At 30.9% G+C, this 26,577-nt stretch overlaps 2 long non-coding RNA genes across 4 annotated transcripts; one reads left to right on the top strand and one right to left on the bottom strand.

The window, feature by feature from the left end:
* Positions 1–2,642: 2,642 nt before the first annotated feature.
* On the top strand, positions 2,643–20,906 carry LOC117684466 (uncharacterized). Of its 3 annotated transcripts, XR_010709510.1 has the most exons (15): positions 2,643–2,760; positions 3,807–3,872; positions 5,132–5,341; positions 6,424–6,489; positions 7,749–7,958; positions 9,055–9,120; positions 10,380–10,589; positions 11,637–11,702; positions 12,962–13,171; positions 14,212–14,277; positions 15,537–15,746; positions 16,786–16,851; positions 18,111–18,320; positions 19,354–19,419; positions 20,679–20,905. It is a non-coding gene; the product is annotated as an uncharacterized lncRNA (long non-coding RNA). The 3 variants fall into 3 exon arrangements; XR_010709511.1 differs by lacking the exon at positions 5,132–5,341 and having other exon boundaries at positions 20,679–20,906; XR_010709512.1 differs by lacking the exons at positions 18,111–18,320; positions 20,679–20,905 and having other exon boundaries at positions 19,354–19,588.
* Positions 20,907–25,389: 4,483 nt separating this feature from the next.
* Positions 25,390–25,943, bottom strand: LOC109617897 (uncharacterized). The gene is made up of 3 exons (XR_010709295.1): positions 25,807–25,943; positions 25,654–25,712; positions 25,390–25,516 (listed from the first exon to the last, which is right to left on the bottom strand). It is a non-coding gene; the product is annotated as an uncharacterized lncRNA (long non-coding RNA).
* Positions 25,944–26,577: the final 634 nt, after the last annotated feature.

Genomic DNA, 26,577 nt, shown 5'->3' with positions numbered 1-26,577 from the left:
AGCGCCTTGAGTTACAATTTTCTTCTTTCACATATAGGATTTTCAAAAAAAATAAATACAATAACTAGCTAGTACAATGTAGTTGAAGAAATGAGTGTAAATTTTCGATACAGTTTATTTTATGGTATTCTTTTTTTGTTTTTCTACCGAGGGGCCATATGGCACAATATCCTTTGAACACCCATATCAAGCCATTGTTGCTCAGGTGAGCGGTGTGGCCCCATAGGCCTCTTGTTTTACTACTAATTACGTATATTATTTCTGTTATATTTCCTGGTGCGGAGTTAAAGGTAGGCTTTTCTTTGTGGTTATGTCGTGTGAATATGACCAAAGGTTTTGGTTAATTACTGAGTCAGAGATATTTCCAAATTATATCACTTAAGGTGGCACGACAAACTTGTCGTATTAATGTTGATAGAATGACACTCAAATCAAATAATTTCAGCATCTTAATTCTTTTTCTTTTTTTTTTTGTGATTTTTAACCAAAAAAAAGTTTTATTTTATTTTTTTAAAAGATACAAGTTATAAAAGCTCTAGTGGAATTCAAACTAATTACTTACAGATATGTAGCGAACGTTATACCGTATTGGGCTATAGCTCCTTTTTTTGGAAAAGGAAAGCAGTATAATTTTTTCTTATCTTATTGGGGTTTTTTTGATAGGAAGTACGTCATAATATTGAGGTGTCTCATACGACCTCATTTTTTCTCGACATTTTTAAAGTTATGTTTGTTTTTTCTCAATTCTGAAAAATGGTGCTAGGTTAGTGATACCTACTCATTGGTCATGTGAACTATTTGACTGACCCTGATGAGAAATATTCCATAATTATGCACCTTATGCAATGGCAAGAGGAACTTCTCGTATTTAATTGATTTACATTCCTTTCTTAAATGATCTATTTTTTTTAATCCTGTTTACATTTTATGACACTTTCATTTATATCTGATTATGATATTTACATATATCATGTCATTGATTAATAATTTTTATTAAAAAAAATGAATTTAACTTTTATCTAAAGAAATGACTGTTTAATTTTTGAGAATCCTCTGACTTATAATCGGTCGTGTTTTAACTTGTTTATGTTTTGTAGAAGAAAAGACAATATAATGTGTAAGGAAAAGTTGCAACAGATGATACTGTGATTCTTAAAAGCAAGAATTTAACACACAAAAAATTTATCTGTGAAATATGTCTTGGCACCTGAATAATCATTAAATGGGTGATAATCAATTTAACATGAAAGTTAAACCTTTAGTATTATACTTTTTATTTTCAAACATTGTATTTACATATTATTACCAAAATTCTGTGTTTGTTTTATGTTTATGTTGCAGGGTGGTAGTGTGTACACATATTGTTCTGGGTCCATGTTCTATTGTTTTATATGTAATTAATTCGATCAACATTTTGTAAATTTATTTTCCTGCACTGATATAGCAATTCAAACTCTTTTTTTCATTTCAGTTACGTACAATTTTTATTACCTGTAAATTATGGCATTCAAGTATATCCCTACATTGTCTTTTTTCCAACAATCACTAGGTTGCACGAAGCTTTAATTAAAGTTAATCCACATACGTATTTATCGAGACACATGTGATATGTGTCGCTTATTGAAGTTCTTCTTTTAGATGCAGATTCTTGTATCTTGAGAGAAATATGGAATGATTCTACACTATGAATCATAGCCTTGAAATATGTTTGTTCTATAATATTATCATTTGAAATATGTTTGTAATATGATACTTGATATGGTGTTATAATACAATATAATTTATCTATTTATTAAATCTATTATATGTAAGTATTTAAGCTTCCTTTAGCCAAAGGCCCAAGTGAGCTTTTCTGATCAAGAGTTGTCCTTTTAAGACAAATAACATGACTATGATTGAATCATAGTATCAAAGATAGTTAACCAGGGCTGCCAGGTATTGACAAATTTATGCATTTCAAAATTTTTACAAGCTATATATTTTTCAACCTTGTCTTTGTTGAATGAATAAGATAAATATCAGAAAGGCATGGCAGTTTGCCTTTTTTGAAAACAAGTTAACTATATTGTTTCGAACATAGAATAATTAAATTAATATCTTTGTTGTTTTTAGACATTGGAAGTTAACCTAACAAAATATTAACTACATGAAAACCAAGTCTTAAGGAAGTAGCATGGTAAATATGCAACCTTAGGTTGCTCCATATTGTGGATACTTTTTCACAGTTTATGAAGACATGCTGAATTGTCTCAACTTCATGTTTACAAAATGAGCAACAGTCAGAGGACACCACCTTAATTTTCTTTAAGTAATGATTCACAGGTAGAATTCTATGAAGTAATCTAAATTGTAACCATTGTAGCTGAGTGCCTTTGGTTGTTTTAAAGCATACATTAAATGCATCGTTAACACATATTTTGGCTCCATATTGAACTAACTCTGATTCCCATTTGGATATTGAAATAGGAATTACATTACAAGAGTTTTATTGTCTATACGCTACATTAGTACATTTGGGTATATCCCTCTAACTATTTTTAGAATCGGTAGGACAACAAAAAAGTGCCTTTAAGCAAAATAGTCCCTATACTTGCAGAGTGTATATACATTTATTGGGACATTTTAAATCATAATGCTTTTCATTCAAGAGGTCCCTCGTTGCTGAACGAAAATTAGGGCCGGAGCTATGAACCATAACGTTAACATTACCGCCTATGGAAAATGCATTAGTGGACTATACCCATATTGAGCTCCATGCTGGTAAGGCATATTTCTTGTTTATTTGCAATTATTATGATAAACGTGCATTTTTCTTTTGTACATTTTCTCATTTATGTGAATAAACTTAATTTCCAACAAGTTCAACAAGTTTAATCATTTTAATAGCATATTTTCCAAGAAAATATCCATCACAACACCCCCCCCCCCGGGATTTTCAAAAAACCAATTTAAATTAAAAAATTTGTGATCTTAACTTGAATGTAATTTATTTTGAGTTTTTACATTAAAAAAATGAAAATGTAGGTGTTTTTCTAATTATATATGAGTTTAGAAGACATTTTTATAAATTTTGAGACCATTAAATATCACTTCGGGATTTTAGTGCGATCATTTCAAGCGAGCAAAAGTGAAAAGAGAAAAGCAGAAAGTTTCCGGTGAGGAAAAATACTTCATTCTAGCAGTGTCCAGCTATCTAAGATTAGTTTGCATTGTAAGGGAATTGTATTAGTGTCCGCTGGGTTCCAATTCTATATTTATGATGATAGATTTGCATTAAATTGGAGTAAATTAATTTGTCATGCATGTGACATGACTCTGTACTGAAGATGTAGGTATGCACTCTTGAACATGTAGAAGCCTACCATGTTGGTTAGTACTTAATCCACAAAATCTATCTTTGTTTATCATAATCAAAATTGAATAAAATTATCAGTAATCATTTTAAGTAGATATTTACTAGTATTTATTTATTCATACTATTAAAAATAGATCAATATGTTGGGGTGGGGGTTGATATTGAATGTCTTTAGGCTGTATAGATGTGTTGTGCATGAAGATGTAGTTATTGTTGCCTATCTGTTCTCTCTTTCTGTATCTTTCCCCTCTCTCTAATTCTCTCTGTCTCTCTCTGTCTCTCTCTGTCTCTGTCTGTCTGTCTCTCTCTCTCTCTCTCTCTCTCTCTGTCTCTCTGTCTCTCTCTCTCTCTCTCTCTCTCTCTCAACATATGGCTGCTTTTGATATGGAATTGCAAATGTTGGGAATAGTGTTGGATAATGTAGAATTTAATTCAAAACATTTCATTTTAGATAACATGTAAATTGAAATGGAAGTCTTCTTCCAAGAATAGAACACAACAATGAGCCACACTTGATGTAAGTAAAATTTATTTTTGTAACATCACTCGTCCAAGTTTAAAAGAAGGAACCTATAAAAACTATATACCCTGCATGGCCAGTATTTTACATGCAGATAATTTAGAATATTATAGATACTGGGAAACTTTTCATTGATTATACATATTTCACAGACTTTGTGGGTATTTCTTGTTCTTCTGGATTTTGAACTTTAGTTAAATGTAGACTCTCTTCCACAGGATATGTCTTTTGATAATTTTTGTTAAATTTGTTTCCATGTTAACAATGTACAAGAGTAAAAGAAAAAATCCTTATTAGCAAGTTTCTTTTCCCTATGACATATATTTAATGAGTTAAGTCATGGTGCATTTGTTCCGAAATTAGGCTTAAATAAAAGTTCAGCAAATATTACACTTATATGAGTAAAAACAACTCATCACTATGACGTCATTATGACGTCATAAGTGAGGTAATCTCAAGCTAGCATCAAAATGGAGCAAATACTGAATTGAGGGGCTCACATTATAGAGTCATATAACTTTATTATTTATAAACCAATACCTACATGTAATACCTTGATGGATAGGGAAATTCCTATACTTTTCTATTTTACCTTTTTCGTGGTGTTTGAAAACAATTCTGTTTTGTAACTAAAGAAAAACTCATGATTTTTACGACAACAATTTTATAAAATCAGACATAATTGAGCTTTTTCATAAGAATATGAACAAAATAAATTTGGTAAAATATTGAATGTTTATGTTTTACATGTATTTTAATCCTTGAGATTAAAGTTTTCTCAATTTATGCAATTTGAAGAGCATCGAGTGCCAATGAGCTATATGTTGTTTAGGTAAATTATGACTGGACTGTTTCTTCAAATTTCATGCATGTGTATCAATGCTGCAAAATCCATAGTAATGTATTGAATTTTTCCAAATTTGGAATCATGGTTCTTTATAGTGTCTAGAGTGAATATATAAGCTAAGAATTGTAGATAACCACAATGACTGTTTTATATTGGGTATATCCCTCTAACTATTTTTAGAATCGGTAGGACAACAAAGAAGTGCCTTTAAGCAAAATAGTCCTTATACTTGCAGAGTGTATATACATTTATTGGGACATTTTAAATCATAATGCTTGACACATGTCAGAAAAGAGGATTTGCAATTTTTAAAACAAGTTGAATTATCACTTGAAGAAAAGAATTGAAATTGTTTGATGTACACCCTTTCCAAAACTGAGAAATTCCCTACTTTTACTTTCATTTTCAGAGTTTTTCAATACAGACGCATTTTTCCGGAAAACGAATCTGACTTCAAACCACGAAATTTTAACAGGAAAGAGACAATTTGATGAGCTTTCATTCAAGAGGTCCCTCGTTGCTGAACGAAAATTAGGGCCGGAGCTATGAACCATAACGTTAACATTACCGCCTATGGAAAATGCATTAGTGGACTATACCCATATTGAGCTCCATGCTGGTAAGGCATATTTCTTGTTTATTTGCAATTATTATGATAAACGTGCATTTTTCTTTTGTACATTTTCTCATTTATGTGAATAAACTTAATTTCCAACAAGTTCAACAAGTTTAATCATTTTAATAGCATATTTTCCAAGAAAATATCCATCACAAATCCCCCCCCCCCCCCCTGGGATTTTCAAAAAACCAATTTAAATTAAAAAATTTGTGATCTTAACTTGAATGTAATTTATTTTGAGTTTTTACATTAAAAAAAATGAAAATGTAGGTGTTTTTCCAATTATATATGAGTTTAGAAGACATTTTTATAAATTTTGAGACCATTAAATATCACTTCGGGATTTTAGTGCGATCATTTCAAGCGAGCAAAAGTGAAAAGAGAAAAGCAGAAAGTTTCCGGTGAGGAAAAATACTTCATTCTAGCAGTGTCCAGCTATCTAAGATTAGTTTGCATTGTAAGGGAATTGTATTAGTGTCCGCTGGGTTCCAATTCTATATTTATGATGATAGATTTGCATTAAATTGGAGTAAATTAATTTGTCATGCATGTGACATGACTCTGTACTGAAGATGTAGGTATGCACTCTTGAACATGTAGAAGCCTACCATGTTGGTTAGTACTTAATCCACAAAATCTATCTTTGTTTATCATAATCAAAATTGAATAAAATTATCAGTAATCATTTTAAGTAGATATTTACTAGTATTTATTTATTCATACTATTAAAAATAGATCAATATGTTGGGGTGGGGGTTGATATTGAATGTCTTTAGGCTGTATAGATGTGTTGTGCATGAAGATGTAGTTATTGTTGCCTATCTGTTCTCTCTTTCTGTATCTTTCCCCTCTCTCTAATTCTCTCTGTCTCTCTCTGTCTCTCTCTGTCTCTGTCTGTCTGTCTCTCTCTCTCTCTCTCTCCCTCTCTCTCTCTCTCTCTCTCTCTCTCTCTCTCTCTCTCTCTCTCTCTCTCTCTCTCTCTCTCTCTCTCTCTCAACATATGGCTGCTTTTGATATGGAATTGCAAATGTTGGGAATAGTGTTGGATAATGTAGAATTTAATTCAAAACATTTCATTTTAGATAACATGTAAATTGAAATGGAAGTCTTCTTCCAAGAATAGAACACAACAATGAGCCACACTTGATGTAAGTAAAATTTATTTTTGTAACATCACTCGTCCAAGTTTAAAAGAAGGAACCTATAAAAACTATATACCCTGCATGGCCAGTATTTTACATGCAGATAATTTAGAATATTATAGATACTGGGAAACTTTTCATTGATTATACATATTTCACAGACTTTGTGGGTATTTCTTGTTCTTCTGGATTTTGAACTTTAGTTAAATGTAGACTCTCTTCCACAGGATATGTCTTTTGATAATTTTTGTTAAATTTGTTTCCATGTTAACAATGTACAAGAGTAAAAGAAAAAATCCTTATTAGCAAGTTTCTTTTCCCTATGACATATATTTAATGAGTTAAGTCATGGTGCATTTGTTCCGAAATTAGGCTTAAATAAAAGTTCAGCAAATATTACACTTATATGAGTAAAAACAACTCATCACTATGACGTCATTATGACGTCATAAGTGAGGTAATCTCAAGCTAGCATCAAAATGGAGCAAATACTGAATTGAGGGCCTCACATTATAGAGTCATATAACTTTATTATTTATAAACCAATACCTACATGTAATACCTTGATGGATAGGGAAATTCCTATACTTTTCTATTTTACCTTTTTCGTGGTGTTTGAAAACAATTCTGTTTTGTAACTAAAGAAAAACTCATGATTTTTACGACAACAATTTTATAAAATCAGACATAATTGAGCTTTTTCATAAGAATATGAACAAAATAAATTTGGTAAAATATTGAATGTTTATGTTTTACATGTATTTTAATCCTTGAGATTAAAGTTTTCTCAATTTATGCAATTTGAAGAGCATCGAGTGCCAATGAGCTATATGTTGTTTAGGTAAATTATGACTGGACTGTTTCTTCAAATTTCATGCATGTGTATCAATGCTGCAAAATCCATAGTAATGTATTGAATTTTTCCAAATTTGGAATCATGGTTCTTTATAGTGTCTAGAGTGAATATATAAGCTAAGAATTGTAAATAACCACAATGACTGTTTTATATTGGGTATATCCCTCTAACTATTTTTAGAATCGGTAGGACAACAAAGAAGTGCCTTTAAGCAAAATAGTCCTTATACTTGCAGAGTGTATATACATTTATTGGGACATTTTAAATCATAATGCTTGACACATGTCAGAAAAGAGGATTTGCAATTTTTAAAACAAGTTGAATTATCACTTGAAGAAAAGAATTGAAATTGTTTGATGTACACCCTTTCCAAAACTGAGAAATTCCCTACTTTTACTTTCATTTTCAGAGTTTTTCAATACAGACGCATTTTTCCGGAAAACGAATCTGACTTCAAACCACGAAATTTTAACAGGAAAGAGACAATTTGATGAGCTTTCATTCAAGAGGTCCCTCGTTGCTGAACGAAAATTAGGGCCGGAGCTATGAACCATAACGTTAACATTACCGCCTATGGAAAATGCATTAGTGGACTATACCCATATTGAGCTCCATGCTGGTAAGGCATATTTCTTGTTTATTTGCAATTATTATGATAAACGTGCATTTTTCTTTTGTACATTTTCTCATTTATGTGAATAAACTTAATTTCCAACAAGTTCAACAAGTTTAATCATTTTAATAGCATATTTTCCAAGAAAATATCCATCACAACACCCCCCCCCCCGGGATTTTCAAAAAACCAATTTAAATTAAAAAATTTGTGATCTTAACTTGAATGTAATTTATTTTGAGTTTTTACATTAAAAAAATGAAAATGTAGGTGTTTTTCTAATTATATATGAGTTTAGAAGACATTTTTATAAATTTTGAGACCATTAAATATCACTTCGGGATTTTAGTGCGATCATTTCAAGCGAGCAAAAGTGAAAAGAGAAAAGCAGAAAGTTTCCGGTGAGGAAAAATACTTCATTCTAGCAGTGTCCAGCTATCTAAGATTAGTTTGCATTGTAAGGGAATTGTATTAGTGTCCGCTGGGTTCCAATTCTATATTTATGATGATAGATTTGCATTAAATTGGAGTAAATTAATTTGTCATGCATGTGACATGACTCTGTACTGAAGATGTAGGTATGCACTCTTGAACATGTAGAAGCCTACCATGTTGGTTAGTACTTAATCCACAAAATCTATCTTTGTTTATCATAATCAAAATTGAATAAAATTATCAGTAATCATTTTAAGTAGATATTTACTAGTATTTATTTATTCATACTATTAAAAATAGATCAATATGTTGGGGTGGGGGTTGATATTGAATGTCTTTAGGCTGTATAGATGTGTTGTGCATGAAGATGTAGTTATTGTTGCCTATCTGTTCTCTCTTTCTGTATCTTTCCCCTCTCTCTAATTCTCTCTGTCTCTCTCTGTCTCTCTCTGTCTCTGTCTGTCTGTCTCTCTCTCTCTCTCTCTCTCCCTCTCTCTGTCTCTCTCTCTCTCTCTCTCTCTCTCTCTCTCTCTCTCTCTCTCTCTCTCTCTCTCTCTCTCTCTCTCTCTCTCTCTCTCTCAACATATGGCTGCTTTTGATATGGAATTGCAAATGTTGGGAATAGTGTTGGATAATGTAGAATTTAATTCAAAACATTTCATTTTAGATAACATGTAAATTGAAATGGAAGTCTTCTTCCAAGAATAGAACACAACAATGAGCCACACTTGATGTAAGTAAAATTTATTTTTGTAACATCACTCGTCCAAGTTTAAAAGAAGGAACCTATAAAAACTATATACCCTGCATGGCCAGTATTTTACATGCAGATAATTTAGAATATTATAGATACTGGGAAACTTTTCATTGATTATACATATTTCACAGACTTTGTGGGTATTTCTTGTTCTTCTGGATTTTGAACTTTAGTTAAATGTAGACTCTCTTCCACAGGATATGTCTTTTGATAATTTTTGTTAAATTTGTTTCCATGTTAACAATGTACAAGAGTAAAAGAAAAAATCCTTATTAGCAAGTTTCTTTTCCCTATGACATATATTTAATGAGTTAAGTCATGGTGCATTTGTTCCGAAATTAGGCTTAAATAAAAGTTCAGCAAATATTACACTTATATGAGTAAAAACAACTCATCACTATGACGTCATTATGACGTCATAAGTGAGATAATCTCAAGCTAGCATCAAAATGGAGCAAATACTGAATTGAGGGCCTCACATTATAGAGTCATATAACTTTATTATTTATAAACCAATACCTACATGTAATACCTTGATGGATAGGGAAATTCCTATACTTTTCTATTTTACCTTTTTCGTGGTGTTTGAAAACAATTCTGTTTTGTAACTAAAGAAAAACTCATGATTTTTACGACAACAATTTTATAAAATCAGACATAATTGAGCTTTTTCATAAGAATATGAACAAAATAAATTTGGTAAAATATTGAATGTTTATGTTTTACATGTATTTTAATCCTTGAGATTAAAGTTTTCTCAATTTATGCAATTTGAAGAGCATCGAGTGCCAATGAGCTATATGTTGTTTAGGTAAATTATGACTGGACTGTTTCTTCAAATTTCATGCATGTGTATCAATGCTGCAAAATCCATAGTAATGTATTGAATTTTTCCAAATTTGGAATCATGGTTCTTTATAGTGTCTAGAGTGAATATATAAGCTAAGAATTGTAAATAACCACAATGACTGTTTTATATTGGGTATATCCCTCTAACTATTTTTAGAATCGGTAGGACAACAAAGAAGTGCCTTTAAGCAAAATAGTCCTTATACTTGCAGAGTGTATATACATTTATTGGGACATTTTAAATCATAATGCTTGACACATGTCAGAAAAGAGGATTTGCAATTTTTAAAACAAGTTGAATTATCACTTGAAGAAAAGAATTGAAATTGTTTGATGTACACCCTTTCCAAAACTGAGAAATTCCCTACTTTTACTTTCATTTTCAGAGTTTTTCAATACAGACGCATTTTTCCGGAAAACGAATCTGACTTCAAACCACGAAATTTTAACAGGAAAGAGACAATTTGATGAGCTTTCATTCAAGAGGTCCCTCGTTGCTGAACGAAAATTAGGGCCGGAGCTATGAACCATAACGTTAACATTACCGCCTATGGAAAATGCATTAGTGGACTATACCCATATTGAGCTCCATGCTGGTAAGGCATATTTCTTGTTTATTTGCAATTATTATGATAAACGTGCATTTTTCTTTTGTACATTTTCTCATTTATGTGAATAAACTTAATTTCCAACAAGTTCAACAAGTTTAATCATTTTAATAGCATATTTTCCAAGAAAATATCCATCACAACACCCCCCCCCCTGGGATTTTCAAAAAACCAATTTAAATTAAAAAATTTGTGATCTTAACTTGAATGTAATTTATTTTGAGTTTTTACATTAAAAAAAATGAAAATGTAGGTGTTTTTCCAATTATATATGAGTTTAGAAGACATTTTTATAAATTTTGAGACCATTAAATATCACTTCGGGATTTTAGTGCGATCATTTCAAGCGAGCAAAAGTGAAAAGAGAAAAGCAGAAAGTTTCCGGTGAGGAAAAATACTTCATTCTAGCAGTGTCCAGCTATCTAAGATTAGTTTGCATTGTAAGGGAATTGTATTAGTGTCCGCTGGGTTCCAATTCTATATTTATGATGATAGATTTGCATTAAATTGGAGTAAATTAATTTGTCATGCATGTGACATGACTCTGTACTGAAGATGTAGGTATGCACTCTTGAACATGTAGAAGCCTACCATGTTGGTTAGTACTTAATCCACAAAATCTATCTTTGTTTATCATAATCAAAATTGAATAAAATTATCAGTAATCATTTTAAGTAGATATTTACTAGTATTTATTTATTCATACTATTAAAAATAGATCAATATGTTGGGGTGGGGGTTGATATTGAATGTCTTTAGGCTGTATAGATGTGTTGTGCATGAAGATGTAGTTATTGTTGCCTATCTGTTTTCTCTTTCTGTATCTTTCCCCTCTCTCTAATTCTCTCTGTCTCTCTCTGTCTCTCTCTGTCTCTGTCTGTCTGTCTCTCTCTCTCTCTCTCTCTCTCTCTCTTTGTCTCTCTGTCTCTCTCTCTCTCTCTCTCTCTCAACATATGGCTGCTTTTGATATGGAATTGCAAATGTTGGGAATAGTGTTGGATAATGTAGAATTTAATTCAAAACATTTCATTTTAGATAACATGTAAATTGAAATGGAAGTCTTCTTCCAAGAATAGAACACAACAATGAGCCACACTTGATGTAAGTAAAATTTATTTTTGTAACATCACTCGTCCAAGTTTAAAAGAAGGAACCTATAAAAACTATATACCCTGCATGGCCAGTATTTTACATGCAGATAATTTAGAATATTATAGATACTGGGAAACTTTTCATTGATTATACATATTTCACAGACTTTGTGGGTATTTCTTGTTCTTCTGGATTTTGAACTTTAGTTAAATGTAGACTCTCTTCCACAGGATATGTCTTTTGATAATTTTTGTTAAATTTGTTTCCATGTTAACAATGTACAAGAGTAAAAGAAAAAATCCTTATTAGCAAGTTTCTTTTCCCTATGACATATATTTAATGAGTTAAGTCATGGTGCATTTGTTCCGAAATTAGGCTTAAATAAAAGTTCAGCAAATATTACACTTATATGAGTAAAAACAACTCATCACTATGACGTCATTATGACGTCATAAGTGAGGTAATCTCAAGCTAGCATCAAAATGGAGCAAATACTGAATTGAGGGCCTCACATTATAGAGTCATATAACTTTATTATTTATAAACCAATACCTACATGTAATACCTTGATGGATAGGGAAATTCCTATACTTTTCTATTTTACCTTTTTCGTGGTGTTTGAAAACAATTCTGTTTTGTAACTAAAGAAAAACTCATGATTTTTACGACAACAATTTTATAAAATCAGACATAATTGAGCTTTTTCATAAGAATATGAACAAAATAAATTTGGTAAAATATTGAATGTTTATGTTTTACATGTATTTTAATCCTTGAGATTAAAGTTTTCTCAATTTATGCAATTTGAAGAGCATCGAGTGCCAATGAGCTATATGTTGTTTAGGTAAATTATGACTGGACTGTTTCTTCAAATTTCATGCATGTGTATCAATGCTGCAAAATCCATAGTAATGTATTGAATTTTTCCAAATTTGGAATCATGGTTCTTTATAGTGTCTAGAGTGAATATATAAGCTAAGAATTGTAAATAACCACAATGACTGTTTTATATTGGGTATATCCCTCTAACTATTTTTAGAATCGGTAGGACAACAAAGAAGTGCCTTTAAGCAAAATAGTCCTTATACTTGCAGAGTGTATATACATTTATTGGGACATTTTAAATCATAATGCTTGACACATGTCAGAAAAGAGGATTTGCAATTTTTAAAACAAGTTGAATTATCACTTGAAGAAAAGAATTGAAATTGTTTGATGTACACCCTTTCCAAAACTGAGAAATTCCCTACTTTTACTTTCATTTTCAGAGTTTTTCAATACAGACGCATTTTTCCGGAAAACGAATCTGACTTCAAACCACGAAATTTTAACAGGAAAGAGACAATTTGATGAGCTTTCATTCAAGAGGTCCCTCGTTGCTGAACGAAAATTAGGGCCGGAGCTATGAACCATAACGTTAACATTACCGCCTATGGAAAATGCATTAGTGGACTATACCCATATTGAGCTCCATGCTGGTAAGGCATATTTCTTGTTTATTTGCAATTATTATGATAAACGTGCATTTTTCTTTTGTACATTTTCTCATTTATGTGAATAAACTTAATTTCCAACAAGTTCAACAAGTTTAATCATTTTAATAGCATATTTTCCAAGAAAATATCCATCACAACACCCCCCCCCCCCCGGGATTTTCAAAAAACCAATTTAAATTAAAAAATTTGTGATCTTAACTTGAATGTAATTTATTTTGAGTTTTTACATTAAAAAAATGAAAATGTAGGTGTTTTTCTAATTATATATGAGTTTAGAAGACATTTTTATAAATTTTGAGACCATTAAATATCACTTCGGGATTTTAGTGCGATCATTTCAAGCGAGCAAAAGTGAAAAGAGAAAAGCAGAAAGTTTCCGGTGAGGAAAAATACTTCATTCTAGCAGTGTCCAGCTATCTAAGATTAGTTTGCATTGTAAGGGAATTGTATTAGTGTCCGCTGGGTTCCAATTCTATATTTATGATGATAGATTTGCATTAAATTGGAGTAAATTAATTTGTCATGCATGTGACATGACTCTGTACTGAAGATGTAGGTATGCACTCTTGAACATGTAGAAGCCTACCATGTTGGTTAGTACTTAATCCACAAAATCTATCTTTGTTTATCATAATCAAAATTGAATAAAATTATCAGTAATCATTTTAAGTAGATATTTACTAGTATTTATTTATTCATACTATTAAAAATAGATCAATATGTTGGGGTGGGGGTTGATATTGAATGTCTTTAGGCTGTATAGATGTGTTGTGCATGAAGATGTAGTTATTGTTGCCTATCTGTTCTCTCTTTCTGTATCTTTCCCCTCTCTCTAATTCTCTCTGTCTCTCTCTGTCTCTCTCTGTCTCTCTCTGTCTCTGTCTCTCTCTCTCTCTCTCTCTCTGTCTCTCTGTCTCTCTCTCTCTCTCTCTCTCAACATATGGCTGCTTTTGATATGGAATTGCAAATGTTGGGAATAGTGTTGGATAATGTAGAATTTAATTCAAAACATTTCATTTTAGATAACATGTAAATTGAAATGGAAGTCTTCTTCCAAGAATAGAACACAACAATGAGCCACACTTGATGTAAGTAAAATTTATTTTTGTAACATCACTCGTCCAAGTTTAAAAGAAGGAACCTATAAAAACTATATACCCTGCATGGCCAGTATTTTACATGCAGATAATTTAGAATATTATAGATACTGGGAAACTTTTCATTGATTATACATATTTCACAGACTTTGTGGGTATTTCTTGTTCTTCTGGATTTTGAACTTTAGTTAAATGTAGACTCTCTTCCACAGGATATGTCTTTTGATAATTTTTGTTAAATTTGTTTCCATGTTAACAATGTACAAGAGTAAAAGAAAAAATCCTTATTAGCAAGTTTCTTTTCCCTATGACATATATTTAATGAGTTAAGTCATGGTGCATTTGTTCCGAAATTAGGCTTAAATAAAAGTTCAGCAAATATTACACTTATATGAGTAAAAACAACTCATCACTATGACGTCATTATGACGTCATAAGTGAGGTAATCTCAAGCTAGCATCAAAATGGAGCAAATACTGAATTGAGGGCCTCACATTATAGAGTCATATAACTTTATTATTTATAAACCAATACCTACATGTAATACCTTGATGGATAGGGAAATTCCTATACTTTTCTATTTTACCTTTTTCGTGGTGTTTGAAAACAATTCTGTTTTGTAACTAAAGAAAAACTCATGATTTTTACGACAACAATTTTATAAAATCAGACATAATTGAGCTTTTTCATAAGAATATGAACAAAATAAATTTGGTAAAATATTGAATGTTTATGTTTTACATGTATTTTAATCCTTGAGATTAAAGTTTTCTCAATTTATGCAATTTGAAGAGCATCGAGTGCCAATGAGCTATATGTTGTTTAGGTAAATTATGACTGGACTGTTTCTTCAAATTTCATGCATGTGTATCAATGCTGCAAAATCCATAGTAATGTATTGAATTTTTCCAAATTTGGAATCATGGTTCTTTATAGTGTCTAGAGTGAATATATAAGCTAAGAATTGTAAATAACCACAATGACTGTTTTATATTGGGTATATCCCTCTAACTATTTTTAGAATCGGTAGGACAACAAAGAAGTGCCTTTAAGCAAAATAGTCCTTATACTTGCAGAGTGTATATACATTTATTGGGACATTTTAAATCATAATGCTTGACACATGTCAGAAAAGAGGATTTGCAATTTTTAAAACAAGTTGAATTATCACTTGAAGAAAAGAATTGAAATTGTTTGATGTACACCCTTTCCAAAACTGAGAAATTCCCTACTTTTACTTTCATTTTCAGAGTTTTTCAATACAGACGCATTTTTCCGGAAAACGAATCTGACTTCAAACCACGAAATTTTAACAGGAAAGAGACAATTTGATGAGCTTTCATTCAAGAGGTCCCTCGTTGCTGAACGAAAATTAGGGCCGGAGCTATGAACCATAACGTTAACATTACCGCCTATGGAAAATGCATTAGTGGACTATACCCATATTGAGCTCCATGCTGGTAAGGCATATTTCTTGTTTATTTGCAATTATTATGATAAACGTGCATTTTTCTTTTGTACATTTTCTCATTTATGTGAATAAACTTAATTTCCAACAAGTTCAACAAGTTTAATCATTTTAATAGCATATTTTCCAAGAAAATATCCATCACAACACCCCCCCCCCCCGGGATTTTCAAAAAACCAATTTAAATTAAAAAATTTGTGATCTTAACTTGAATGTAATTTATTTTGAGTTTTTACATTAAAAAAATGAAAATGTAGGTGTTTTTCTAATTATATATGAGTTTAGAAGACATTTTTATAAATTTTGAGACCATTAAATATCACTTCGGGATTTTAGTGCGATCATTTCAAGCGAGCAAAAGTGAAAAGAGAAAAGCAGAAAGTTTCCGGTGAGGAAAAATACTTCATTCTAGCAGTGTCCAGCTATCTAAGATTAGTTTGCATTGTAAGGGAATTGTATTAGTGTCCGCTGGGTTCCAATTCTATATTTATGATGATAGATTTGCATTAAATTGGAGTAAATTAATTTGTCATGCATGTGACATGACTCTGTACTGAAGATGTAGGTATGCACTCTTGAACATGTAGAAGCCTACCATGTTGGTTAGTACTTAATCCACAAAATCTATCTTTGTTTATCATAATCAAAATTGAATAAAATTATCAGTAATCATTTTAAGTAGATATTTACTAGTATTTATTTATTCATACTATTAAAAATAGATCAATATGTTGGGGTGGGGGTTGATATTGAATGTCTTTAGGCTGTATAGATGTGTTGTGCATGAAGATGTAGTTATTGTTGCCTATCTGTTCTCTCTTTCTGTATCTTTCCCCTCTCTCTAATTCTCTCTGTCTCTCTCTGTCTCTCTCTGTCTCTCTCTGTCTCTGTCTCTCTCTCTCTCTCTCTCTCTGTCTCTCTGTCTCTCTCTCTCTCTCTCTCTCAACATATGGCTGCTTTTGATATGGAATTGCAAATGTTGGGAATAGTGTTGGATAATGTAGAATTTAATTCAAAACATTTCATTTTAGATAACATGTAAATTGAAATGGAAGTCTTCTTCCAAGAATAGAACACAACAATGAGCCACACTTGATGTAAGTAAAATTTATTTTTGTAACATCACTCGTCCAAGTTTAAAAGAAGGAACCTATAAAAACTATATACCCTGCATGGCCAGTATTTTACATGCAGATAATTTAGAATATTATAGATACTGGGAAACTTTTCATTGATTATACATATTTCACAGACTTTGTGGGTATTTCTTGTTCTTCTGGATTTTGAACTTTAGTTAAATGTAGACTCTCTTCCACAGGATATGTCTTTTGATAATTTTTGTTAAATTTGTTTCCATGTTAACAATGTACAAGAGTAAAAGAAAAAATCCTTATTAGCAAGTTTCTTTTCCCTATGACATATATTTAATGAGTTAAGTCATGGTGCATTTGTTCCGAAATTAGGCTTAAATAAAAGTTCAGCAAATATTACACTTATATGAGTAAAAACAACTCATCACTATGACGTCATTATGACGTCATAAGTGAGGTAATCTCAAGCTAGCATCAAAATGGAGCAAATACTGAATTGAGGGCCTCACATTATAGAGTCATATAACTTTATTATTTATAAACCAATACCTACATGTAATACCTTGATGGATAGGGAAATTCCTATACTTTTCTATTTTACCTTTTTCGTGGTGTTTGAAAACAATTCTGTTTTGTAACTAAAGAAAAACTCATGATTTTTACGACAACAATTTTATAAAATCAGACATAATTGAGCTTTTTCATAAGAATATGAACAAAATAAATTTGGTAAAATATTGAATGTTTATGTTTTACATGTATTTTAATCCTTGAGATTAAAGTTTTCTCAATTTATGCAATTTGAAGAGCATCGAGTGCCAATGAGCTATATGTTGTTTAGGTAAATTATGACTGGACTGTTTCTTCAAATTTCATGCATGTGTATCAATGCTGCAAAATCCATAGTAATGTATTGAATTTTTCCAAATTTGGAATCATGGTTCTTTATAGTGTCTAGAGTGAATATATAAGCTAAGAATTGTAAATAACCACAATGACTGTTTTATATTGGGTATATCCCTCTAACTATTTTTAGAATCGGTAGGACAACAAAGAAGTGCCTTTAAGCAAAATAGTCCTTATACTTGCAGAGTGTATATACATTTATTGGGACATTTTAAATCATAATGCTTGACACATGTCAGAAAAGAGGATTTGCAATTTTTAAAACAAGTTGAATTATCACTTGAAGAAAAGAATTGAAATTGTTTGATGTACACCCTTTCCAAAACTGAGAAATTCCCTACTTTTACTTTCATTTTCAGAGTTTTTCAATACAGACGCATTTTTCCGGAAAACGAATCTGACTTCAAACCACGAAATTTTAACAGGAAAGAGACAATTTGATGAGCTTTCATTCAAGAGGTCCCTCGTTGCTGAACGAAAATTAGGGCCGGAGCTATGAACCATAACGTTAACATTACCGCCTATGGAAAATGCATTAGTGGACTATACCCATATTGAGCTCCATGCTGGTAAGGCATATTTCTTGTTTATTTGCAATTATTATGATAAACGTGCATTTTTCTTTTGTACATTTTCTCATTTATGTGAATAAACTTAATTTCCAACAAGTTCAACAAGTTTAATCATTTTAATAGCATATTTTCCAAGAAAATATCCATCACAACACCCCCCCCCCCCCGGGATTTTCAAAAAACCAATTTAAATTAAAAAATTTGTGATCTTAACTTGAATGTAATTTATTTTGAGTTTTTACATTAAAAAAAATGAAAATGTAGGTGTTTTTCTAATTATATATGAGTTTAGAAGACATTTTTATAAATTTTGAGACCATTAAATATCACTTCGGGATTTTAGTGCGATCATTTCAAGCGAGCAAAAGTGAAAAGAGAAAAGCAGAAAGTTTCCGGTGAGGAAAAATACTTCATTCTAGCAGTGTCCAGCTATCTAAGATTAGTTTGCATTGTAAGGGAATTGTATTAGTATCCGCTGGGTTCCAATTCTATATTTATGATGATAGATTTGCATTAAATTGGAGTAAATTAATTTGTCATGCATGTGACATGACTCTGTACTGAAGATGTAGGTATGCACTCTTGAACATGTAGAAGCCTACCATGTTGGTTAGTACTTAATCCACAAAATCTATCTTTGTTTATCATAATCAAAATTGAATAAAATTATCAGTAATCATTTTAAGTAGATATTTACTAGTATTTATTTGTTCATACTATTAAAAATAGATCAATATGTTGGGGTGGGGGTTGATATTGAATGTCTTTAGGCTGTATAGATGTGTTGTGCATGAAGATGTAGTTATTGTTGCCTATCTGTTCTCTCTTTCTGTATCTTTCCCCTCTCTCTAATTCTCTCTGTCTCTCTCTGTCTCTCTCTGTCTCTGTCTCTCTCTCTCTCTCTCTCTCTGTCTCTCTGTCTCTCTCTCTCTCTCTCTCTCTCAACATATGGCTGCTTTTGATATGGAATTGCAAATGTTGGGAATAGTGTTGGATAATGTAGAATTTAATTCAAAACATTTCATTTTAGATAACATGTAAATTGAAATGGAAGTCTTCTTCCAAGAATAGAACACAACAATGAGCCACACTTGATGTAAGTAAAATTTATTTTTGTAACATCACTCGTCCAAGTTTAAAAGAAGGAACCTATAAAAACTATATACCCTGCATGGCCAGTATTTTACATGCAGATAATTTAGAATATTATAGATACTGGGAAACTTTTCATTGATTATACATATTTCACAGACTTTGTGGGTATTTCTTGTTCTTCTGGATTTTGAACTTTAGTTAAATGTAGACTCTCTTCCACAGGATATGTCTTTTGATAATTTTTGTTAAATTTGTTTCCATGTTAACAATGTACAAGAGTAAAAGAAAAAATCCTTATTAGCAAGTTTCTTTTCCCTATGACATATATTTAATGAGTTAAGTCATGGTGCATTTGTTCCGAAATTAGGCTTAAATAAAAGTTCAGCAAATATTACACTTATATGAGTAAAAACAACTCATCACTATGACGTCATTATGACGTCATAAGTGAGGTAATCTCAAGCTAGCATCAAAATGGAGCAAATACTGAATTGAGGGCCTCACATTATAGAGTCATATAACTTTATTATTTATAAACCAATACCTACATGTAATACCTTGATGGATAGGGAAATTCCTATACTTTTCTATTTTACCTTTTTCGTGGTGTTTGAAAACAATTCTGTTTTGTAACTAAAGAAAAACTCATGATTTTTACGACAACAATTTTATAAAATCAGACATAATTGAGCTTTTTCATAAGAATATGAACAAAATAAATTTGGTAAAATATTGAATGTTTATGTTTTACATGTATTTTAATCCTTGAGATTAAAGTTTTCTCAATTTATGCAATTTGAAGAGCATCGAGTGCCAATGAGCTATATGTTGTTTAGGTAAATTATGACTGGACTGTTTCTTCAAATTTCATGCATGTGTATCAATGCTGCAAAATCCATAGTAATGTATTGAATTTTTCCAAATTTGGAATCATGGTTCTTTATAGTGTCTAGAGTGAATATATAAGCTAAGAATTGTAGATAACCACAATGACTGTTTTATATTGGGTATATCCCTCTAACTATTTTTAGAATCGGTAGGACAACAAAGAAGTGCCTTTAAGCAAAATAGTCCCTATACTTGCAGAGTGTATATACATTTATTGGGACATTTTAAATCATAATGCTTGACACATGTCAGAAAAGAGGATTTGCAATTTTTAAAACAAGTTGAATTATCACTTGAAGAAAAGAATTGAAATTGTTTGATGTACACCCTTTCCAAAACTGAGAAATTCCCTACTTTTACTTTCATTTTCAGAGTTTTTCAATACAGACGCATTTTTCCGGAAAACGAATCTGACTTCAAACCACGAAATTTTAACAGGAAAGAGACAATTTGATGAGCTTTCATTCAAGAGGTCCCTCGTTGCTGAACGAAAATTAGGGCCGGAGCTATGAACCATAACGTTAACATTACCGCCTATGGAAAATGCATTAGTGGACTATACCCATTTATCATGCAACAACAAAGATTTATAATATATTGGAATATATGAAGTAATAAACTCTTGGTATGAATTTTTTGTAAGAAAAGATTTAAGATATCTTGATATGGCACTTACTACACTGTTATACTGCATAATACAGACATTCTTATTAAATTTATGTTGAAAAATATCATGTGGTAAAAGATTTCCATCCACATCAAGAAAATCACTGATTATTTTGACACCCTTTTCATACCAGCTTTTAATAAATAGTGTTTCCATACCCATTTTAATATTTGTGTTATACCAAACAGGAATACTAGGGAGGTTTTCTTTGACGAAACTCCCATTAAAAGATTTTATAACACAGAGAAAAGAATTGAAAACATCTTGCCAAAAAACATTATTTTTTGGAATTACACATTCAGATATGAATGCATCACCAAAATCAAGTAATTTGTAAATAATTTGAACACCATAAATAGCTTCAAAAATATCTATCCATGATTTTTTACCTTTAATCAACCTTTTCAATCATGAGCATTTCAATGACATAATAAATTTGTTCATTTCTAACATTTTGAACCCTCCTTGTTGATAGTTTTGACTATAACTGAACGCTTTATTTTTTCACACTTTGCATTCCAAACAAATTCAAAAATGTCTTTATTGAGAGTTAAAATTGTCTCCCTTCTGGGTGTCGGCAATGATATAAATAAGTGGTTAATTTTTGGAATGACTAAGGACTTTACTACATTCACACGACCAATTGGAGTTAGAATTCTTCTATTTCAGTGTTGTATCATACTTTTTATTTTAGGAATCTACATAGAGTAGTTTAGGTCAGTAATTTGTTCTAAATCAACAGAAAAACAGATACCCAATAAGTTAAATGTTGTTGAACCCCAATCAAGTTTCCATCTAGAGTGATGAAACACCTTATTTGAAATTTGTTTCGATCCTATCCAAATTATTTTTGTTTTAGAGCTATTTACTTTCAGCCCAGAAAGTTTTGAAAAAAATTCTAAAGTATCAAAAGCTGTAAATAGTGAATTAAGTGAGCCATTAAGAATTAAAGATGTTTCATCAGCATATTGACTTATTTTATGTTCCTTACCATGTATCAGAATGCCCTGAATATCATTATTTTCCTTTATCAAGACCGATAGAATCTCGGCACAAAGAAGAAATAACTAAGGTGCAACAGGGTCTCCTTGCCTTCATCCTCTCAACAGAAAGTTGGTCTGATAAAAAACCACTTTGTAAAACAGCTGCCTTGAAATTTGTGTTAAGTATCTTAACCCATTGAATAATGTATTCACCAAATCCGAAAAACTTCAAGACTTTGTAAATAAAAGACCAAGAAATTGAATCGAAGGCTTTTTCAAAATCTATAAACACCAATAGTCCTGGTATTTTCTTAACTTTAGTAAAATGCATTAAATCATATATAAATCTGGTATTTTCTCCAATGTATCTTCCTTTAATAAAGCCCGACTGAGTGTCAGAAATAAGATAATCTAAAGTAGATTTAATTCTTGAACTAAGACAACCTGAAATAAGTTTATATATAACATTCAAAAATGTAATCGGTCGTCAGTTTTTTACAAATTGTCTAGGTTTATCTCCCTTCGGCAAACATGATATAATTCCCAAACGTTGAGAAATAGGAAGTTCCTTTTTGGAGAAAATACAATTTATTGACTTCAGGATAAATTCCTTTATGTCAACCCAAAAGAATTTTAAAATCTCGACAGTATATCCATCGCTCTTAGGGATTTATTGTTTTTCATGTTTTTGAAGACTTCATAAATTTCAGTTTCAGATATATTTCTGTCCAAGGGTTCTGAGAGACATACATCTAATTTTGGAATATGGATTTGAATAATATCTTTGAGGTCTAGGTCCAATAGTTCAGAATCTCTTTTTGCATAGAGCGTTTTGTAAAATGTTTTAACTTCATTAAGAATTTCTGCCAGGTCATAGATCATACCACTTCCTTCTAATTCTAATTTGTTGATAGTTTTATTAATATAATAACGATTTTCCAAGTTAAAAAACTATCTGGTAGGCTTTTCTCCTTCCTCAACCCATCTAGCTTTACCTCTGATCATATGCCCTGTCATCTTTTATTTCCTAAGTAACACTTTGTTTATTAATAACCAATTTATGTGCTGTCATCTGTTCTAATATTCTTCCTCTTTTATATTTACCTTATGGTTTTTTTGTGTTATTTTTTTTTCTTTTTCTTCAGTTTTTTGTTGTTGTTGTTGTTTTGTTTTGGTTTAATTCTTTGGTTATTTTTCCAATTTAAGCAGCCTCTACCAATAAGATTGAGTGTGAGAGAGTGAGCATGCGTGAATGAAAGAATATTTAAAAAACTGTATTGAATCTATTTAATGTTTCTTGAGAGTAAAATAAAAAAACAAATTGTCCGTTTTCTTTTGTCAACGTTGTTATTGTTAGCGTAAACATTTTGCATTGTCATCTTTTTCTTCTGAACCATTTGGTCAATTCCTTTGATAAAGTACTTTCAAATTTGTTCAATTAAAGGCCACTGTCGTCAACCAGGAAATGATTTAGAAGTATTGACATTGAATTCGGCTAAAACAACTGAAACTTGTATGGAAGCATTCTCAAGTATTGAAGATATAAAATTCCGAGGAATGATTGGCCCCGGCCACAATTGGAAATTTAACGCTAGGACATTCAGAAAAAAAATCTTTTTATAAACCAATAAACATGAAAAACTGTAAATCGGGAGGAAGCATATGCATCCTCAGGTTGTGTTGATTCTCTTTGTTCAAATCATGGTTCCCGGGAAAGGGTGGGGCCACAATTGATGTCAAAATTTTACATTAGTTTGTATCGAGAAAAATCTATAAAAATATATTTTTTTCGAAAACAAATTGACTGGAAGATATAATGCTTGTGCAGAAGCAACCTCAGATGGTGAAGATTTTAGGTGTTTTAAGTCATGATCAATGGAATATTTTGCACCAGCAATTCCTAAAATGGTCGATATTTTCACATTCGATTGAATAGGGAATCACTTTTAAACATCTTATTCTCAAAATATATAAAACCAAAAGGATCTCACTATCACACTTAAAAATATGTTTAAAAGAATGTATTTGTATTTTTTACCCTGGGGACGGTCTAAAACTTTTAGGATCGGTTATGGCTATTGTTTATAAGACGACCAATGTGACTCCTAGGTCTTGTATAATGACAATTCACAAAAGAGAGAATGATATTAATATTTTATCATTATATACACTTTTACAAATATTATCTGAAGAGACATTTTAAAATTGTTTTGATTGCAAACAAGTTTTTCTAAACTCTAAAGATTGTCTTAATTTATGCATGATTTTTTTAAGTACTAACGTTTGTCAAGGTGAGTCAAAGAAAAATTAAGATTTTTAGTCATTGAAATACAAATGAAACCAAAAAATGTTAATTTTTTAAAATCATATCTTATGTAAAACGGATTCAGTCATAATATGAAGGCATGTGTCAAAATATCTTAATCTAAGACTTTTGTTTTAATACACACTTCTGATAGAAGTCGCTCTAAAATTAACAACGTGTTATTAAAAAATATGTTATCAGCCATATTGCAAAACCGCAAAATTGTTCATTATAATATTTTTAGGTCTTATAAAAGATATATAAAAAACACAGACCTTAAAACATTTGAAATAATAAATGTCATATGCACTGAACTATACACAGTTTATGCTGATATAGCTATTAGGGAGCAGTCGTCCGTTCCGGGATGTCTATAAAAAAAAATTATAAGTACGACGATTGTTATTCAGAATATAACTTTAAAGATAATAATGATATTACCTTATAAATAATAATAAAAATAATAATATAACATTGAAGAAAAAAACAATATAACATTATTTCAGCTCAAACAATTTAACAAACAAAATATTTATCGAGCAGAGAAATGTTAAACAACTTCAATATTTTCATACGCGGTACTGCGTCCCATGGATTGCTGACCACGTGACGAAAATTTAGTTTTCTTCTGTCGTCGTCTTTGATCGCGTATACAAATAATCACGTAAACAGTTAATAAAATAATGTCAATGCAGCCAATCATTGCAATAAATAAAAGCAATATCCTGGGTGATTTCCCAGAAGTTACTGTCTCTGTAATGTGATAAGTGGCACCTTCAATATTAGTCGTTTGCACCAAAGATATATTTTCTACAGCAATAACAAAGCAAAAAAAATTAAATCGATTATTTGATATGAAATTTCTTTTATTTTATATTGATTAATCAATATTCTAGACCGAACGAGTTCCTACCTGTTGTTTTTTGGGTACACCCTGTAGATACATTACACATGTTCTCTTCACAGTCGTTATTACAGTCATTAGTTTCTATAATAGTTTTTTTCACAGAAGATATCATATCTACAGCATAAACAAGCACGTTAATCAAATCAATTTTTTATATAAAAGTATTTTTTTAATTCACTTATTCATATACACGATATACCATGTTCGTACCTGTTGTAATTGGTTCACATCCGTTAGACACATCACACATGTCCTCGTTACAGTCACAGATACCTTGACATCGTTCTCCGTATGTAGGATAAGGACAAGCATTTGTACAATTTATCCCAGTGTATCCTGGCATACATGCTGAAATACAAAATAGAAGAAAATTACAGTAAAATAGTATAATTAGTGGTGTTTATTACCATGTGTTAAAAACTATACGATAATTATTGCATATAATTAGCACCCGCGTTTCAAGGAGACGTATAATTTGAACTTACCTTCACAACTGTAATTCTTGTAACTCCAGAAATACCCAGAGCAACATCCGGTGATAGTCCTATTGAAATGTAAATATTAATTTTTTGCTTAAACTGTTATCATCAATAAATCATATGTATTGACAATTGATTGGCGATAAAAAAGTTTCTTACTCATTACACACTTCTTGCGATTCAACACCGAAGCTAAAGATGACAAATAAAAATGTTGATAGTATCAAGCTACAGAGAGATAAACAATGATTCTCAGCTTTAAACATCGTCCCATGCTGTCATCGCAAACAAAAATCTCAAATGAAATGGTAATATTCTAATAGTATTGCTGTGATATATACAGGGATGAGTGGAACACTTCCCTCTTCCTTTGTACATGTAAACTTTCTAAAATTTACATAAGTCAAATGAATGTATGCTTGTTTTCTTTCTTTTTTTTAAATGTAATGAATATTCATTAACTTTAACAGTTCGTTTTTTATTGGGGGGGGGGGGGGAGGTAAATTTTTACTAAAAAGATTATTAAAATTCTATATGATTCATACTGTCCAAATATAATCAACAAAACAATGTTTCCGATTAAAATATTATGTCAATGTTAAAGAAAATGAAATCTTATTGATAATCATTTAGATAAGCTAGTGATAAAAAGAAAGTTGCTTTTCAGTCCATAATATCTTGTTTGTACTGTATTTAGTTTTACCAAACTTTGTTGAGAGTAAAAACAGGTTAAAAGCCTAAAATAAAACAAACAGCATCAAAAAGGTTTCTTTTATTATATAAAAAACTAAAAGAGTATCCAAACTTTGCGAATGTATGAGGAATATGTTTGCGTGTGTATGCAAATGTGCACGAACATGTGTGAATGTGCAATGAATATTCCTAAATTTTACAATTTTTTTCAGACAGTATTACCCGCACCAAGTGTTT

The sequence above is a fragment of the Magallana gigas genome, chromosome 9 (genome assembly GCF_963853765.1).
Source record: "Magallana gigas chromosome 9, xbMagGiga1.1, whole genome shotgun sequence".
Lineage (NCBI taxonomy): Eukaryota > Metazoa > Mollusca > Bivalvia > Ostreida > Ostreidae > Magallana > Magallana gigas.
Note: the sequence above shows the minus strand (reverse complement) of the source record. Positions and strands in the feature narration are given on the sequence as shown.